This window comes from Notamacropus eugenii, chromosome 4 (assembly GCF_028372415.1).
Source record: "Notamacropus eugenii isolate mMacEug1 chromosome 4, mMacEug1.pri_v2, whole genome shotgun sequence".
NCBI classification, from domain to species: domain Eukaryota; kingdom Metazoa; phylum Chordata; class Mammalia; order Diprotodontia; family Macropodidae; genus Notamacropus; species Notamacropus eugenii.
In genome coordinates, this window is record NC_092875.1 from 393739568 (window position 1) to 393760512 (window position 20945).

At 40.2% G+C, this 20945-nt stretch overlaps 1 protein-coding gene across 6 annotated transcripts in view; it reads right to left on the bottom strand.

Moving 5' to 3' along the window:
• RNF152 (ring finger protein 152) overlaps nucleotides 1–20468 on the bottom strand; it is a 110808-nt gene extending 90340 nt beyond the window's left edge. Inside the window, exon 1 of one of the 6 annotated variants that reach the window (XM_072605502.1) lies at nucleotides 20294–20468. The gene's annotated coding sequence lies outside the window, so the exon portion shown is untranslated. Of the gene's footprint in view, nucleotides 1–19500; nucleotides 20125–20293 lie in introns of those variants that run through there. The other 5 variants (XM_072605504.1, XM_072605506.1, XM_072605501.1 and 2 more) reach the window with 5 other exon arrangements.
• Between the last annotated feature and the right edge of the window lie 477 nt (nucleotides 20469–20945).

Here is a 20945-nt window from a genome sequence, read left to right on the forward strand (position 1 = left end):
TCCTTCAGTGCAGGATTACGTGCAGCAGGTACACAAACCTCACCACAATACATATATTACAGTCATGTTTCAAACCCCCCCCACCCCCTTTTCAATAGGGACATTTTCCAGGGGCCTTACAGCTGCAAACAAAGAGAAGGTGATTTTCAAAAGGCAAGGACAAGCATTCTGTAAACATCACATGCTTCTCCACCCAAAACTAAAGAACCAGTGAAGGTCACAGGCCTGTAAGTCTGCACAGATGTCTCTTGAGAAAGAAATGATGAAACCATCACAGCAACATATGTCTCAATTGTGATAGTTCTTTAATGAAAAATAGTACATACTGGAACTCAGCTCCATCATAAAGGTAAATGATTGGCTGCATTTTCTTCAGGATCATCGAGCTTACTCCCATCAACGACTGATATCATGGCATCTCTAGCCACATAAAATGCCAAAAGCTCTCCTTCAGAAGGCCCAGAAGAGATCAGTGTATTCCAGGCTTCCACAATATAACAGATCCCTTCTGAAATCAAGTCCAATTTAAGCGTACCTTGTGGATTCCTTTTTGCTCCAAGACAAGCATGAGGAGAGGCAAGGAGATCAAAAATTGCAGATCCTTAGAGCTCGAAGAGATCTCTAACATCATCTAATCCAAACCTTTCTTTTTATAGATAAAAGGACTTGAGGCCAAGAAAGGTTATTGCCCAAAAGTCCTAGAAATAACAGGTGTGTGCTCCTCCACCACACCAAGGGGACCTAGTATGAGGGGGCTAATTTCATTTGGGCAAAGTTGAAACTCTGGTTCTAGTCAGAAGCCCCTGGACTAAAAAGATTACCCTGTCCCAACCTTGGCCCCATGCCACTGTGCCAAACCTACACCCACAACCTTTAAGCACTGAGGTCAGTCTAAGTTTGAGGACACTTTACAGTCACAAAGTTACCTTTCATGAACACTGGAGAGCCTCCCTCTTTTGATTCAATCAACTGCAGGGGCTGCAATCCTTCCATAACCATCAAGAACTTTATTCTGACGTAGGCTTTATGATCCTTCTTTGGTCATGTGCCTTAGAAGCAGCACTTGGAATGGAAAGAACATTGGATTGAGAGTCGTCAGCCCTGGGTTCAAAGCCCAGCGCTTCCATTTACTCTTCTGCGGGATGTTGAACAAAGTGGCTAACCCTCTCTGGGCCTCAGTGTCCTTGTATGTAAAATGAGATTTAACTAGGTGACCTAAGGAAGGTCCCTTCTAACTCAAAATCTATGGAATTTGTTGGGGAACTATAACTGGTTTATAAAATGATTTCATTATAATATCAACTTTTGTATTAGCGTAGTTATAAAGACATCTTTCCCTATATGATAGCTTTAAAAGTTATTTAATATTTTAAAAGAACACATGACATGGGCAGCAACATCTTATTAATGTGGGTTCTACCATTTCAGAATTTTTACTTATTTTAAGGGAAATAAGGTAAAGTTTACCTTTGTCCAATCCATGAAGAAACTGGTTCCTAACTAAATTATCAATGTAAACAAGATCACAGGAAAAAATATTTAAACTAGTTAAGAGAACAAACTTAAAATACTTCAGGCAACACAGACATACCCATTTATACCTGATTTATGTTATTTATAAACATTTCTGATTTATTCATGAATATAAGCCAGTTGAGTTTTGTATGACACAATACTTTGTTAGTTCAAAAATTCTATAATTCCAATTTTTTCCTAATTGAAACTGGCTTTCCCAACACTATGCCAGTTTAAACTATAGAACTTTAATGTAACTAGGGGTAAAGGGAAATTTTCCTGGAATGACAGGATAAAAGAGGAGAAAATTTTGTTTTACGTGAATCATCTTCTAAAAGTCCTTTATGTCAACAAAGACATAAGATTTTCTCTACTGTCAGTAGCACTGAATGAGATAACACATGAAAAGTGCAAATGACAGGTAACACTGGCTATTATTTTGTCCCAGTAAGTTGTTGTTTTTCTTCTGAAGTCATTGCACTTGCTAAAGTACTCGTTAAGGTGTGATGGATGGGAAGAGAAAAGAGACCACATATGGCTACCACTACTGGTCACATCCCTTTCCCCACTGGGAATTTCCACAAGCAACAGCAATCGTTGGGTTTCCTACAATATGTAAAGACCAAACTAAGGACTACCTCTCACCCCTACCCCTTCTTATCTTCTCCTTCTCCCCCACCTCAACCAGTAATGTGAGTAGTTAGGCTTTCTTGCTTTCCTATGGACTACTTTTGTGAGACGTTTGGGGAAGTTACTTCATTTCTTTATTAAAGTTAAGGAGAGAGTCTGGATTAGATAATTCTTGAAGGGTTCTTTCAGCTCTAAATTCTGTGACTCTATTGTCCTCTCTGCAGCCTTGACGCTTAGTGGGCTTCCTCCTGGCATCTGCCACAAACTCTAATAGTCTTCTTCTTACAATTTTAGCCCGTAGTTATGTGCTATATTGCATTGTTCAGACTTTTGATAGTTATGTCTCCCTAACTAGATGACAATTCAGGCTGGCAATGAATCAGTCCAATCCACCTATCCCTACCACACTCTACAGATAGTTCACATTAAAGAGCTTTTGCCTCACAGAAAAGGAGACAAATTAAATATGCAGTTACCCAGACCTTACTACCACTAAGCTAGGTATTTGGAATAGAAAGATTAACTAGACAAATAAAAAAGTCAAGCCTTAAAAGAACCTATGTATTCCTTCCACTAGGGGACACAACAGGTAAATACAATAACTTGAAGAGGAAGAGAAAGCTTTGTCCTGGGTGGTATTAGGTACTTAATTAAACCTCTTAATAGTCTGTTTCCTTAATGCAAAACAAAGGAGTTCTACTAGATGGCATTCTAATGTCTTCCAGGTCTCAATCTATGTTCCTACACTAATGACTGGGGTGACAACGGATGGTATCTCTCCTTCCCCTTTGAAAATGATTAATTGAGTATGCCTTCATTAATACTTGCTCATTAGTTAGGACCAAATGAGATAGGTACATGGGACACCATGAACTCAGAGATGAGTGTCAATCAAATATACTTTTTCCCTTCCTTCCCACATTAAAGAACAAGATACCAGAATGCAAAGCCCATAGATGAGCCCAGTACCCCAAAGATTGCTTAAATCAGTGATGAGGAATCTGAAAATGATCCCTTTAATAACATAGCTAGATAGGAATTCAGCAGGCGAAAACAATGCCACATTGTGATCCAGCACGAACCCCCGTATATAGTTCTCAAGTGTCAATGAAATGGGGCAGGAGCACCTATAGGGGCACTACCTGAATGGCTGATTTGGTTATTTGTCACATAAAATTATGAGGGGAGCTCCTAAGTTACACGCAACAAAGGATAAAATTCTTGAAACAGAGAGACTTACCTATGTGCTTCCCAATCACATTTAATGTAATATTAACCTTCAAAGTAGCAATTTTCAAACCTACCCCAAAGCCCGCAACTGCAAAAGAATATCACACCAAATATGTCATTGTTTTAGAAACTATTATCTCAGCTTCATTCACTATCAGTCAAAATGAGAATGTTATTTTCATGTTAATGTATTCCTGGCCATTTTCTCCCAGCAGCTGAGCACATTTCGCTCTTTCATATAACAGTATCCATAATGATCAGGAGTTCTGAGAGTCACAAAGAGGGTTGTTATAACGTGAATGAGGATACTCAAATCAAGGGAGGTAAGGTAAAGCAGATGTCTGCCGCAAAGAGGGTTTCGGCAGCAGGGCTAATTGCAGAGGGAGTATATTGGCCAATTACAGACTGTAGTCACAAAGTCCTGACATACACAAATGAAAATCAGCATTCCCCAATAGAGACTGTGACCAGCCTGGTGGGGTGTAAGGTTATAGCATCTTTTTTTCAATGGGTGTCACAGAGAGCAGGTGTTCCTTTTTGAAGTGGCAGTCAAATAGAATTAAAAATCAGAGAGTGAAAGGTGTTAACACAGAAAATTTCAGTACAGGCAGCACCCCCACATACTCTCATCCCAACACCAAAAGCATCAAAAATACCTTATATCTAGGGCTTTTCCCCCTGCTAGTGAACAGCATTGGTATGCATCCTAGCAAAGGACTGCTTTAACTAACACACACACACACACACACACACACACACACACACACACACACACACACACGAGAAATCTTTCATCTGCAATTTACCTGGCTCCAAAACAGATGTGAGCAAGGCAGAGCAGTAGGCAAGTACCAAGAGGTGTAAGACATGAGAATGAAAAGGAGAAAAGAAGATTAGGGAAAACCAGATCACCATCTCTGCCTGGGGCCAAGGGTGGGAGTGTTAAACAGCAAGTTCCTTGGGAAGAAGGGAGCACTAGAAAACAAATGTTTTTAAGAATGAAATTCCCACTATACCTAAACTCTATAATATCACAAAATCCAAATATAATTTGACTAGGTCAATCACTAGCAAATCAACTAATTAATCAGAGGCAATGCAAGCGAGCAAAAGACATTATTAACTCCAAAGTATCAGTCTGCCGACTATCTCATTTGTAAGATGGTTACTATCTATTTTTTTGTCTAATGTCTTGTTTTCATAAAACCAATCAATGACAACTGGGAAATATGCTTAAAAGAGCCAATTCTATAAAAATTATGTTCTCTTGCAAGAAATACTAATTTCTCTCCCTGTGCCCCCAGGCAAAAATATCACAACCCTTGCATTTGAGTCTTATAGAATGTTTTATTGTTTATAAAATGTTTATTAAAATGTTAGATGCATCAATCCAAATATCCAACTATAATTTTCATTAGTATTTGTACTTAACATCATTTTTAATCAGGACACAAGTCAAAAAAGTCTTTGTACTCCTTTTTTTTTTATCACTAGTTGAGTGGAAAGCCATTCCTCCTTTGTTCAATTTTAATCAATGAAATCCAACAAGCACTGGTGGGACCTACTACGTACCAGATCCTGTACTGAGGCAGAAATGAAAAAAATAGTCCCTGCCCTCAAAGAGTTTAGAAAGTGACAAGGCTGGCAAAAAGTTAGGTATCCAGAGATTTAACTTGCTTACCATGTGTGCCAGGCAATGTGCTAGGTGTTATGAGGAATACAAATAAACATGAAAGGGAGTCTGGTTCCTGTCCTCAAGGAGCTTATATTCTACTAGAAAATTGTAAGTCCACATATGTTTGAGAATAAAAGGTGTGTTCTTCACAGAAGCAAAAGTATTAACAAAAATAAGTATCTAATGAATGGTACAGATGAATGTCACAGGATTTTGGAAGCAAGATATTGATACTGGCTGGTATGATGTAGAAAGGCTTCCAAGAGAAGATGGTATGTGAGCTGAGCTTTGGAGGATGGAATAGGGTTCCAACAAGTGAGAATACAGAGAAGGGCATTCCAGATTGAAAAAAAAAAAAAAAGGATGTGCAAAGTTTGGAGAAAGAATGCACAAAATAGCCTGGGGGAGAATTGGAATGAGTTAGAACACTGGCTGAAATGAAGAGTTTAACTGGAGAGCAGCAAGACACAAGGTGGGCAAGAAAGGTGGAAGCCTCACTGTGGATTGTCGAATGCCAAGCTAATTGAATTCAGATTTTTAACCTTTAAGTGACACACAACTACCAATCATTTTTAAGCTAGAAAGTATTGTTTTCCAAAGACAATCTGGCAGTGCTTAACAGAATAGATCAAGCAAGGAAGCCAAATAGTCCAGGTGCAAAGTGATAAGGTCTTGACCCAGGATGATGGCAATGGGAAGGGAAATGATAGGACAGATGTGAGAGCTGTCAAAGGATTCAAAGCATTAATAATACAACGTGCTTCCATAGAACTTTTCATCAACTCTCCTACTAATTCTCACAGCACCCCTGTGAGGTATGCAGCAAATACTGTTATACAGATTTATAGATAGAAACTGCGCCAAAGACATTGTTACTTCAGTAGGTAAGAATAAAGGAGAAAAAGCAGAAGAGAAAACTTGGAGAAGCCAGGGAGGAAGGATGAAGCCTTTAATGATGTCAGGTGCCACTAGGCTGGGCCATCACTAGCAAGTCTCCTTCAACTGGACATCTGGAGCACACGTGAAATGAGGTCCACCCTAATCTCAATGTAAATGTCTTAACATGTCCAGAAACCTTTGTGTACCTATCTTTTGAAAGATATATAATATTTTTATATAACAATATATTTCATATAATGATATATTAAATAAGTTTATGGCTAATGTATTGTATATATGTTATCCAAAAATATAATTACATATTTATATAATGTAGATGTGTACAGTAAATAGATTATATAATGAGTTATATATTTATATAACAATAATTAAAATAACAACAGTAATAACAGCGGTAAACATTTATATAGCACTTCCAGGTTTGCAAAACACTTTACAAATATTTCATTTTATCTGTACACAGAAGAAGGAGAGAGAAAAGGTAATGAGGGGTTGGGAGAGAGGCAGAGAAAAAAGGAGGAGTAGAAAGATAGGAAGAGAGGGAGAGGGAAGAGGGTAGGAAGAGGGAGAGGGAGGGAGGGAGGGAGGGAGGGAGAGAGAGAGAGAGAGAGAGAATGATAATCTATTTTACAGATGAGGGGGACAAAAGTTAAGTGACTGAAGTCACATTTGAACTCACATCTTCCTGACTCTAATGGTCAGGTCCAGTGCTCTGTGCCACCTAAAAACTAAATAGAACAAACAAAAAGGACACAAGTGCAGCAAAGAGGTGCAGCAAATAGAACCTCGGCCCTAGAATCACAAAGACCTGAATTCAAACCTAGCCTCAGAGACTTACATGTTGTGTGACCCTGGGCAAGTCATTTAACCCTGTTTGCTTCACTTTTCTCATCTGTAAAATGAACTGGAGAAAGAAATGGCAAATCACTCCAGTATCTTTGTCAAGAAAACCTCAAATGGGGGTCGCAAAGTCAGACACAACTGAAATGACTGAACAACAACCTAAGGTACAGAACTTTATTTGCATCTCTCCAACACAATACCAAGAGCTATTATAACTGTATCATATCATCTTCCTAAATGTAAACTCCATGAGGAAAGGGACCTGTGTCATCCTACACTTTGCATTTCCCCCAGGACCTAGCAAAATATTTCAGTACTCTCTATATTCACAGGAGGTCTTCAATAAATGTTTATATCAAATTGATTCGAACAGGTTTTTAACTCCCATAAGAGAAAGGAGAGACACGTTCTATTTCCATTTTATATATATATATATATATATATATATATATATATATATATATATATATATATATATATATATATATATATGTACACATGCCCTAAATAAGTGCTTACTGAACTGAATCCCTTGGGGAATGAAAGTGAAGAGGAAGGAAAAGACAAAAGCAGAAAACTCTCCATATTAAAAGTTCCCCAAACCCCAGTTCTGGAATAATTACCTAATGTGGCTTCTCTGGTGCACAAGAGCCAAAGAAAGCCTGAAACAAGAGACCCCAGAAGGGTCACCCACCACCTCAAGAGTGTGGCTCTAGGAACAGGCCTCCTCTACTTGTTTTAATTGACTTCTATTCCCTACAAAATTTCAGATCCATTCTTGAGAGGGATCATATACCAAAGTTTGTTTCCTTTTTCATCTGTCCCATTCATTACTCTTTCAGATGCTCTATTATGGCTTGAAATATTTCTTGATGAGGATCCTTAGTACTAGAGGATGAGAAATCCCTCTCCTGACTTGTCTTCAATTAAGCAACTTATTTACAAGGTGACAAAACAAGGTGCCACATCCTTGCTCCTTCACTGTAAGATCTTCAGGTAATTCTCCACTACTACCACCACACTAAAGGATGAAATAGAAAGAGTTATTTCCAGAAAAGACAATGAAGCTCCCTCTCCTTCAGAACCCTGTGACAGTTTTCACTGGCTCCATCTTCTCACCTCCACCTTAGAAAACCCTGGATTTCTTCAAAGTTCAATTTAAGTGATACCTCCCAAAGAAAGTCTATCTTGGTCTCCTCAGTAACTAATGCCCTCACCACAGAAATTACTTTGTTTATTTTTTCTATGTATTTTTCCTTTGTCTGTGTTGTTCTGTGGGTAGGGGCTTTTCAATTTTTGCCTTTAAATACTCAGTGCCTGCAGCACAGAAGGTTCTTAATAACTGTTTGTTGAATGCATGAAGGAATCTTAAAGAAAAGAGTCCATCCCACTCCCTTCATTTTATGGATGAGGAAACTGACCCCAGAATGGAAATGAGCCTTCACACACAAAAATTAATCAACCAAACAGCATTTTTATTAGATGCCTACTAAGTGCCAAGCATTGTGCTAATAACCGGATTGTTCTAGGATACAAGGACAAAAACAAGTCAGCATCCTTGAGGAGCTTACTTCTATTGGGGGAGACTTGTAGGAAACACAGGTAGTAAGTAAAATACAAAGAAATTAAACCCAGGTTACTCCTCATCCAGCATCCTTTCTATTGGACCACACTTGGGTTGAAATTATTATCCCTGCAAATTATTATCCCTGTCTCTCAGTTTAGCAGGAATCCTCCTGGAACTGACCTTAAAAATCTTCCTTTCCTTTTCTCATTGTATTCTTAGACCTTGGTTCTAAAGTTGTTGCCTTGTTCCATGCACTTGGGATTAAAGCATGGAGTAAAAGTCCTCATCTAGATTTCTCTTCCCATTTTTTAACTTGGTTTCCTCTTCCAACTGATAGTCACTTTTTGGTAAATGTTACTACTTATGTTAAATCAGGATGAAAACAGACTAACAGAATTCTAAGTTTGATCCTACATTTGTTTTGTATATGAAACCATGAAAATTCCAACTTATGCAATCAACACATCTCTCCCACAATGAACAAATACATTTTGGCATGGAGGGGGGCAATAAACATTTACATAGCACCTACTATGTACCAGGAACTATGCTAAATATTTTTGAAAAATTATCTTATCTGATCCTTGCAACAACCATGTGAGGTAGGTGCTACTATTTATCCCCATTTTATAGTTGAAAAAACTCAGGGAAATAGAGATTAAGTGACTTGCCCAAGTTTACACAGCCAGTAAATGTCTGAGACTGAATCCGAACTCAGGTCTTCTTTCCTTTAGGGCCAGAGTTCTCTTCACTGTGACACCTAGCTGTATTAGTTTTGATTGCATCAACTAAGACATCAAAGGTTAAAAGTTTAGGAGTAAAGGTTAAGGTTTAGAGTAACCTTAAGTTACTCTAAATGCTTACCGTGAAGCCTCAGATATTATCCAGAAGATTTCTCTAAGATGATTTAATGCCCCATAAGGAGCATAATTACACTGACTCTAAGGACTGAGGAGAACACCTATGAAATGCTTCTCTCGTGGACTCATACCTGTTGCAAATTATCTCTAATCTGTTTGAAATATCCTTGGAAATAGACACTGGCCCTCCTACCCAGGATAAATATAATTCCCTTCACTTTACTACCAATATACTATCATGGGAAACATCCTAGTGAAAAGTTATTCAGTTCATAATAAAAATATTCTAGAGTCACAGAATCTCAGAAATGGAAGGGAACACCTATTTCATATTGGTCAACTCTTCCAAAAAACCTGAATTCCCTCTCTGGTATTCCCAAAACAAGATGGCTCTGGGGAAGAAAGTAAGGTTGGTGACTTGGCATGGCCCTCCCTCACTTAAATCCAATTCATTTACATGTCATGGCATCCTCTCCCTGATGTCATGGTCCTCTTTGAGAATGAAGAATAAGCAATAATACCCTCTTCAACACACGCACACGCACACACAACAATTCCACTAATTAAATACTAGACTACTAAATTTTCTGACAGTTTTAAATGTTAGGAAGTTTTTCCCTAAACCCAGCCAAAATCTTCATCCCTGTCATTTCTATCCATCAGCCCTGGATTTGCCATTTTGTGTAGATTAAGTTTAATCCCTTTTCCACAAGGGCAGCCCTTCAGATATTTGGAGATAATGATCAAATCTGCCAGCCCACAAGGTTTCTCTTCTCCTAAAACAGGCTAAACATCCACAGATCCCTCAACTACTCTTCATATGACAGTTTCTGTTCCTCCCCTTCCCTCAATCATGATTGACCTTCCTCCACTGAACTGAAGGATGTCCATTTACCTCTTAAAATATGATACCCAGAACTTAAAAGAATACTCTACTAGGCAAAGCAGAATAGGACTATCGTCTGTCCTATTCTGTAAACTTGTTGTGGTTTAATCATTCAGTTGTGTCCAACTTTCATGACCCCATGGACCATACTGCGCATGGGATTTTCTTGGCAAAGATATTGGAGTGATTTCTCATTTCTTTCTCCAGCTCATTTTACAGAGAAGGAAACTGGGACAGTGTTAAGTGACTTGCCCATGGTCACACAGCTAGCAAATGTCTGAGGGTCAGATATGAATTCCAGTCTTCCTTACTCCAGGCCCAACACTCTATCCACTGAGTCATCTAGATGCCTATTCTGTCAACACAATGTAAGAACAACATGACACACAGTAAGAGCTTGTGCTGGAGACAGGGCTGATATGGGTTTAGGTCTTACCTCTGATATATACCGCCTATATGATTTTCAGCAAGCCATTTAACCTCTCAATGTCTCAGGCAACTCTGGAGAAGAATACGGACCAATGTGCACCGACAGAAGGAATTCCCTCAATGGGGAGTTCCCTCCAATGAAAACACAGGTCTGGATAAGAAAATGGCATTTTTGACAGTTGTCACAACATTGGCTCATATAGTGCTTACATTCCACAAAAACCCAAGTCTTTTTCACATGGACCTAAATGTGAAATCCATTATTTTTCTATTAATAACAACTGGGTCAGGGTTTATAATGGCATTTCCTTCTTCACCCAGCTGTATCTTTTTTTTTTTCCAAAATAATGTGAACTAATAGTGTACATGATTTTGTATACTTAGAACAAACACGCTTCTGGAACTTTCAAGCATTTCATTCCTTCATCATGTATTAAGCATCTAGTATGCCAAGAAATGTGCTAGACACTAGGAATATTCAGACAAAATAAGACAACCCCTGAGCTACAGGGGTTTACACCCTACTGAGAAATACAAGATATCCATAGACAAGTAGATGGAAGATGAATAAATAAATAAGAAGTAATTTCTGGGTTAGATAAAAAGCCACTAACAAAGGGGAGTGGAGAAGACCTTACCCTCTAAGGGAGCTAGATCAAAGAGGGTGTTGCAAGTAGCTGAAGAAACTGCACAGAGGATAAATACAAGAGATGGTATGTTGGCCGTGAGGATGAGCAAACAGGCCAGCATGGCTGGAACATGGGAGAGAGAGTAATGAGTAATCAAACTGGAAAGATAAGCACTAGCCAGACTGTGAAAGACTAAGTGCCAAACAGAGGAATATTGATTTGCGTGTAATGAACTGATCTATTCATTATCAATCATTCTTCTCGGTGCATTAAAGCAGGTTCTTTATAAGAATATATGTATCACTTTAATATAACAGTTTAACTTAGGGCATATACTTGAAAATGATGAAACTCATTTCTCTACGAATATTTTCTAATTCAGATTTATTACTACTTCAGACTAACCTTGTCTCCATTTAGTCCAAATTAAGGAGGTTTTATTGTATATTATTAAAAAGTGAATAGACTGAATGTCCAGAAAGGAAATGAGACCACAACAAGCCATCCTGGCTTCATCAAAAACAGGTCACATCAGAGTGGCCTTATTTCCCTTTTTGTCTGGGTTATTACACTGGTAGAGGAAGAGGTGTGTTGACATAATTCACATCTGTATTTTAGCAAACATTTGAAACTAGCTAATGCTATCCTTGTGGAAAAAATAGTGAGAGGGGGGCAAGACAAGTGGGCCAAGTATAATTAGATGGATTTAGAACTGAATAAATGACTGGAACCCAAAGACTTTGGAAGCAAAATCATTAATGGCTCAACTTTGAGTGGAATTCCTCAGGACCTAGGTTCTGTTGCACTTTCAGGCACAGATGAGAGTAGTACCTACTATGTAGCAGTCACTATGATAAGATCTTTTTATAAATATTATCTCATTATCACCATAACCCTTTGAGGTAGGTGCTATTATTATCCCCATTTTACAGCTGAAGAAACAGGAAGAGAGGTTAAATACTTATAGCAAGTAAGTGTCTAAGACCAAATTTGAACTCAGGTTCTCCTGATTTCAGGCCCAGCCGTCTAGCTGCCTCAGCATAGATGACCAACATGTTTATCAAGTCTACAGATAATAGAAAGCTGGGAGAAATGAATAAAATACTGGGTAATAGTCTCAGGATGCAAAAAAACAATGGTGACAGACTATAGTAGCACTGGACTAAATCTAGTAAGATTAAAATTTAAGAAGGATAAATGTCAACCTTTATATTGGCTTAAAAGATAGCAACTGCACAAGTACAAGTTGGAGAGGTTAAATGTAGTTTGTCTAAAAAGGATCTGGGGATCTTAGTGGACCATAAGATCAACATGAATCAACCGTGCAACATGATAGCCAAGAAATTTACAATACTCTTAGGCTACCTTAGAGGGTTAGTTTTAAGGAAGAGAGAAGTCGATGACCCCACTCTCCTCTGCCCTGCCTGGATCAGACTACCTCTAGAGTACTGCTTTCAGTTCCTCACATCACATTTGAAGGAGGAAATTAATTTATCATAATTATAAATCATACAAATATTTTATAATTTTATATAATTGTAAAATATAATAATCATATTATGCAAATTAACATAATTATAATTAATAAGAGACAAGCAAGTAAAATGACTGAAAGGCTTCAAATTCGTGCTACATTATGATTAGATGAAAAAACTAAGGATGTTGATCCAGAAAAAGATAAAGGACATGGGATGGGAAGTTGGGATATCATAATTTTTTTTCAAGTATTCAACTGGCTCATCATACTTGGAAACCAGGTATCCATTCCACATCCATCTTCACCCCATGGCCTACGAGAAAGTCATCTCCCCCATCTCTTTCCAGCTCCACATTCTATACATCTTTCTCCATTAGAACATAAGCCTTTGGAAGGAAGGGACTGTCATATGTGTGCTTAAATTCCCAGGCTTTTTCTCTCTCTATGCAGAAATGGGATTAGATTAGGTCTGCAGAATTAGGAACAATGGATAGAAATTGTAAAAAGGTAAATTTAAGTTTCAGGTAATAAAGAACTTTATAAAAATTAGAGCTATCAAAAAGGTTATAAGTTTTGGAAAATAATAACACTTCTGCTCACTTACAGATGTGGTCTTTAAGTAAACTCTTGATGGCTATTTCTTTCTAACCTAGAAGAGGGAATTCTCATTCAAATATGAGTTTGGCTAGGTGATATCTAAGGTCTCTTACCACTCTGAAATGGGAAGGAGATTTAGTCCTATACTTACAAAGAAATGGTCCATGTTCCAAAGTTAGCTCACAAGATATTTAGAATATGGAAACCTTTTTCCCCCCAGTAGAAGCAATTTAGCATAAGCTAGTCCAAAAGAGTTTTAACCAATTATAATCAGTGATGCTGAGTCCTTTCAGTTGTGTTCAACTCTCTGTGACCCCACTTGAGGTTTTTGTGGCAAAAATAGTGGAATGGTTTCCCATTTCCTTCTCCAGCTCATTTTATAGATGAAGAATTGAGGCAAACAGGGTTAAGTGACTTGCCCAAGGTCACACAACTGGTAAGTGTCTGAGACTAGATTTGAACTCAGGTCCTCCAAACACCAGGGCTCTATCCACTTGACCACCTAGCTGTCCCAAAATCAATGCTGGGGACATGCAAACCCTAAAAAAATGTAAACCTACAAAATCTAAAAATGTAAGCATAGTGCATCTTGTACAAAACAGAGAATAAATTGAACAAGGCAAAAAAAAAGTGTATTGCTGAGAAAACCAAGGTGCTTCTCAAATTTCATACAGAAAAAGGTTACTAAGACCAATTAAGCATGATCTAATTCATTTTAACTAGTCCTGGATAACAGAATGGTGTTCCATCTATTTAGACCACTATCAAAAAGAGACTTAAAGAAGGATAATTTGTTATAGACTCTCTAACAGTTAAGATTAAGAACACCCAGATCTGATGCTATACATATTCCAAACCTGTTTGGTAGGTCTAAATAATAATGATGATAGCTAGTATTTATATAATACCTATTAATGTGCCAGGCACTATGCTAAGCACTCAACAATTATTATCTAATTTGATCTTCACAACAACCCTGGGAGGTAGGTACTCTTTATTATCCCCATTTTACAGATGAAGAAGCTGAGGCAAACAGAGGTTAAGTGATTTGCCCAGGGTTATTACTGTTATTAAGTGTCTGAGGTCATATTTGATTCCAGGCCCAACTCTAACCACTGCACCAGCTAGCTGTCTGGTCTAACATTGGAGATGCCATTGTGTCAAGGGAAAAAAAGAACTTTGTACTTCTGAGGTGCTACCTTTGACTGTGGAGTTTATGAATTGTCTTTACTCTACATCTTCTCTTACCCTTGGTCGGAAGATGATAGTCTTAGTCCATGGTGTCAAATACAGAATAAAAAAGGTTCTCTGTTGGCCTTAGAAAACCACAAATTCACATTATCTATATCATACTGTATTTTAATTTATTTTGTTAAACATTTCCCAATTACATTTTAATGTGGTTACAGAGCATTAAGGAGTTTTACCTGCAACTCACAGGCCTTGACTTTGGCACCTCTGAATCAGTGGATTGTTAAGAACCTAATTTAAAAGATGTATTCATTATGATATGGCTAGAGAAAGAATACTAAATTATTCACAGTATTGGCTATTTGGAAATAAGAAGCAAATCTAAGAATATCCTTTGAAGTAAAGACTAGAAAAGTTCATATCAGTGACAGAGGTAGGTAGAAATGGGCCTGAGCAGTCATCTTTCAGGTTGGAGACAAAGGGGGAGCTGGAGTTCATATATTGCTACAGGATTCCTACAGACCAAAATGTTGAAAGTCATTTGACCTAGACAAAATTGAACTTGAAGGTGCATTACTTTAATGTAGATTTAAGTCTTTTCTAATTATTTTTAACCTCATAGGTTATTTCTAAGATTATGCAGATTATGCTTTTCCCCCTTGCAAATCACAAAATTACAAAACTGGAACATGAGGAAACAGCAAGGGATCTTAAGAGATCATTTCATCCAAAAATCCCATTTTACAGAAAAGGCAACTGAGGGCCTGAGAGGTAAAGGGATTTACCCAAAGTTATAAAATTTGAAGTTGCAGAGCTAAAACTGGAGCCCAGGTGTTCTGGATAATTTGGTCCAAAAGCAAAGAGTGTTCTCTTTATCCACTCTCACATAAAAACACAAGCAGTCTCAGACATGATAGTGCAAACTGAAAAGCTGGAAACACTTGACATCTCATGGTGGTACCAGCAGAGATGATATACCCAGATCTCTAGAGAGTGGGTTTTGTGACTTCTAAGCCACAAAGATCTCTAAGGAAAAAAAGACAAGTCTTACCATGCACTAAGCACCGTGCTAAGAAACTTAGCAGAAAATACTAACAGCATAAAATACTAGTGTGTGTTTGGAATCAGATTTTAAGTTCTGCTAGACTCCCCATTACTTTAAACTGCAAATGAGAGCTGCAAGTGTTCCTACCTATCCCCACTCTGTTTACTTTGTCAGATTATACAACAGTGCCTTTAGTTTCAAAGGTTTCCACTCCTTTAATCAAATTCAATGCTAACAGGAACAGGACAATACGATGGAGAGAAAATGGCACCAACAGGATAGACTGGTTCCAACAGCCCTGTAAAATGGCAGGGAATAATGTATAATGGAAGAAGCAAACCCTTGGCTTGGAACAACATGAGGAACTCATGTAAACACTGATGGAGTAATTTCTTATAGTACTTTGTATTCACTCTTTACACTCCTCTGGAGAATGTCAGGGTTGATAGCAGATAATCCTTAAATTTCCTTCCAGCTTTCAATTACATGACCCAACTCTAATCTGTACCATCATTATTTGTATATGTCTTAGTCTTCCAATTAAACTGTAAGCCCCCAAGCAAAGATTCCATAGAGTCATCTCTATAGTCACCACAGCAGCATCCTTGCACATGGTAGGCACTTCATAAATTGTTTGTTGACTTGAACCTAATACATCCCAAGGTTCCAATGAATAATTCAAGGACAAGGAAAAGGAACATTTTCTAACTACTGTTTTCCAACAGTGTAACAGTTACTTCTAAAAAAGAGTAAATTCCCTGTTAAAGGACATGTATTCAAGTAAAGTCTGAATAATCACCTGTCAGTGTGTGATGTTACGGACAGGGGTGGATATTGGGACTAGATGCCCTCTGAGATCCCTTCCAACATTAAGTGTCTGGGAACCTATACTGAACCATACAGTCAGCTACACAAAGAAAATAAAATGACAAATATTATTTAATTTTTAAAAAATCTCAATCAGTCATGAATATAACTGCAACCTATCATTCTACTTTATTATTGCACAAAATTTAAAACCTCACATTACCCTTATTCATATCTACGTACCTAGACATGAACTTACACGTGTAGACAGCCTTTTCCCCATGTGAATTTTTGTTTGTGCTGAATTTTTTTAAATTTTTTTTAAAACCACATCCTGTGCTTCTATTACATTATGACCCTCCCCATTATTCTTTTCATTTCTTTTTTTTTTTTTGAGACAGGACACACCCTGCAAGATAGCTGACACTGACAATACTGGTCAAAAAGATTTCTGTCCTAGAATTCTTTTTACCAGTCACATAATTTCAAAACCTTGGCCTTTGTTTCAGGAGTGGCTAGATAACGGGTTTTTTTCCCATATTAATTTTAAACACCTTGAACCAGAGACTAACAACAGTAGGAGAGATTTCCTTAACAAAACAAATCAAACAAATACACCACAGGTGAGTGGCATAAGCTTTTATATGTGACTTAAACTTCATTCGGCAAAGATTCAAAGAAAATTAGCAACAGATATGTGCTCTGATCATAGTGTAGTATCACAGATAACTTGACTGGAGAATGCTTTTCACTCATAACAGAAAAAATAAATAAATATAATTAAAACATCAGAAGTAACCATTCAACTTCCAGTCTCCTTGTCTCCACAGAGAACCAAGATCTCAGAAAAAAACAGTGGACAGAGTCCTAAGAAGGAAGGTTACATTTTTTTCCCCTTTGAATAACCCACAAATTTATTCAAATTGCAAGCAAATCACAATTATCCTTGGAAAGAGACGGGACTGAAGAGAAGAAATTGTGTCAAATTTCTGAAGAAACAGTGACCTACAGAAAAAATGTAGAATCAAAGAGTACACTGGTTCACAGCTGTACAAGTGGAAACTTTATTAAAGCTTGGTTTCTTTGTTCTACTAATACAGCTATCTCACAAACTCAGCAACTTATTACATACAGTATCTATGACATTGTGAGCAGTCACAATAAGGTAGGAGGAGGGGAGAATTATTTCAGTAGAGAGTCCTACAGCTAAAGGGAGGAGAGGATAATTTCTAAATAGATTCTTGGAATGACACTTTTTCAAATGTCAGCTCCAGAAGACAAAGTCAAAATTTATTATTACAGATAACTAAGCATGTTGAAATTTCTATCTTCTGATAAACTCTCTATGGATAGGTTATGTTAAAATTACAAAGGAGGCTAGCAGAAAATCATGCAACCCAAAAGTCATGGAGCCTGGAATTAACATTTCAAAAAAGATGTATAAAGTCACTAGCATTTCCCTACTAGGAGGACTGTTATCTCCCCACCCTCCAATACCCAAACCCTCCCTTCACATAGGCAGAAATTATTTGATGCACTTAGAAATACAATCCTGACCTATCTGTGTAATCGCTGTGCCCCACAAAGATCCAGAGATATTCATGTGGCTACTAAGAGTCTTTGGGGTTACCTGAATCTGTCATTTCGTCCCTTCTACATTTGGTATTTTGCTGGGAAGAGGCTGACAAGCAGGGAGCACAATTGTGACAGAGCTTTGTTCTGCCTGCAGTGAATTACATGCAGTAAGGGTTAGAGACACTGGCAGCAGACAGAAAAAGAAATCAAAGAAAACATCCTTTCAAGCCAGTCTGTCATGTTTGGTTCTGAGTGGATACATTGGAGAGTGGATGGGGTTTGTGGTGGGGAGGGTACAGAGATTTTACATTTTCTAGCTGTCTCCGTTAAAAAAAAAAAAAACTCACCACCTCCTATCACCTCTGCAGCTTCCCTGGCCCCTAAAATATCGCTTTGGTGGTACGGACGCTTCTAAACAAGTATGGTACCCTACACAATAAAAGGGGGGGAGCAAGGGTAGAGTAAGAGTAGTACTACCCTGAGATTAATAGATACTGAAGACCCAGACCCAGCTAATCCGTTCACATGTGAATAAACTAAAATCCATGCCACCCACATAGACGCACACAAACTAGCGCTGCATTCCCAGCCACCGTTTTCTGTCTTCTTAGCCCCTAAGATGGTCCTCCCCACCTCCCCATTCCCATCCCTTCCAGCCACCTCTTCTTCATTTGGTTTTTGGTTTTAATTTCCCCAGCTACCAGGTCTTTGGAAACACTGTACCAATGCCCCCAGGCAGGAAACAGGCAAAGCCTCCTTGGCGAACTGCAATGTTTTCCACAAGCCCTCGCATGTTCTTTGTCCTGCTACTTGCCCTTTCGGGGAAAAAAAAACCCACCTCACCCTAGTCAAGCGGGATTGGCCACACGAAAGCCCTCAAAACATCTGTCCCTTCTGCCCCTGATCTGGAGAAAGGAGATAAGGAGTGAGCTAGACCTAGGTACACATCTGGCTAACTTCTTTTTTCATTTTTTTTTTTTTTGGTTGTTTTTGTTTGCCCTAGGGGAGAGGGGAAAAGAATTGAGGGATTGGTCAGGAGGGGGCGTCGCCTATCTCTCAGCCCACCAGCAGGAGCTGCACTCTCCTCTCAAAACCGCCCCCCGCCCCCCCCAAACGCACACTCAGATCCTCAGTTTGACCAGAGCTCCAGGGGGCATCCGAGGACTCCAGGAACAGACACAGACATCGACGCTCGGCGATTCCCCCCTCCCCCAGACACCTCAGTCATCATGCTAAAATTCAATCCAGCCAATATTTATTAAAAACCTCAACTCCCAGCAGACCATCCTATCCGTGCCCCTCCGCCGCCAATGCTTCCCACCGCTGGAGAGTGTCTATAATTCAGCACCTTGCCCCCAAGTCCTCTACCAATGGGCCAGGCAGCGGGGTACCCAGCACCCGCAATTCCAATAAACTCCCTCTCTGTCTGAGTCTGTGAGTGTGTGTGTCTGTCTCTCTTGCCAAATAAAGCACATCTGCAGCAGCCAGTGAGAGCAATGCCAGCTTTTTGGACTTCTCCGGTTTGGGAAAAATCAGACACCACCCTACCTCTCCACCCACCAAGCCACCCACCCTCTACGAGTCCTGGGGGCCTGCGAAGACAGAGGTGGAGGGAAGCGGGAAGACAAAACGAAACTCACTGACCTTTTCTGAGCCTTCTTGGGGTCTGCCCTAAACAAGCGGCGGCAGCAGCAGCAGCAGCGGCGGCGGCGGCAGCAGCATCCCTAGGTCGTGCCAGTTCGTCCCGTGCCCGCCGCTCGCTCACTGGTCTCCCTCTCCCTCGCTCCCTAACACGCACACAAGGGCGCGCGCGCACACACACACACACACACACACACACACACACACACACACACACACACACACACACACACACACACGAACACAAACGCGCGAGCGCGCCAGGAAAACGCTGGGACTCCCCACGAACTGGCTCCCGCCTCTGGGCAGAGGAACCGGCCGGGCAGCCCCGGCGGGCAGGCTGCAGGAGCTGCGGGCTCAGTCCGAGCCGCTCGCCCGGCTGCCCCGCACAGGTCCGCTCCCGCAGCCCTGCGCCTACTGGTCCTCCCGACAGTGTCCCTCGACCCCCGCTGCCTGCCTGGCCCCTAACAACGCCGCCGCTTTTTCTGTTCCTGTCTGCACAAATTGGGGCTGGATCTTTTTGTGGCACACCAGAGCGCGCACATACACACACTCACACTCACACCCGGAGACACACACCAAGAGCAGACGCGCTCGCAGCAGCTCTCCTCCTCCCGGGGCACCGCCCCCCACCCTGGACTCCGCCTCCTCCCCACTTCTTCCCCCCCCAATGTCCGTGGGTCAGTCTGACTGTCCGGCAGTGCAGGAAGCAGAACGCTCCAGGCAGGGGAGAGATCAGCCCGCGGTTCATGCCCCCCTTCCACCTCTCTCGTCCCTTTCCCCCCAGTGGCCCAACCTCATCCAGCGCGGGGAGTTTTCCCTCCACCGCCGTCGAACAGGGTCCCCAGCTGGAGCCGGACAGAAGGGAGTCAGGTGTGAAGAGCAGAGAGCCGGAGCAGCTCCGCGGAGGGGAGGGCGGAGCCCAGGGATTTGAAGTGGAGGAGGCGGAGCCGTGGAAGAGGCCAGAGACTGGGGGCTGGGGGGGAGGGAGAGGAGGAGGAGGAGCTTGGCTTATCACGTTCCCAGAAACTGGCCTGGAGCCACTCCAGGTCGGCTCCGTTTTGGCCGCCCGCAAAATTTCTCACAGTAGGATTAGGACAGGGGCCCTTTGTGGAGCGACAAATACAACGGAGAGATCCTCAAAGAAAGAGGATCCTTCGGTCCAAGTGAGGTACTCAGGACCCCCAGTGTGCCATGTCAAGAGGTACATGAACATTTCATTTCAGGGGATGGCCAAAGTGTACGGAGAAGTCCTCTCCAGGACTTCCCTCCCATCCCATTCCCAAGTTTGTAAATCTAGCTTACGACAAACAAATTCTACCCAATACAAAGATCATATAGCCAGAGATTTTTATCTCCCAAGGAAAACTTAAGAAACACCACCCTCCCACCCTTGGTTACCTGTAAAATAAACAGATCTCTCCCTTGTCAGTGGAGAAGCTATTTAG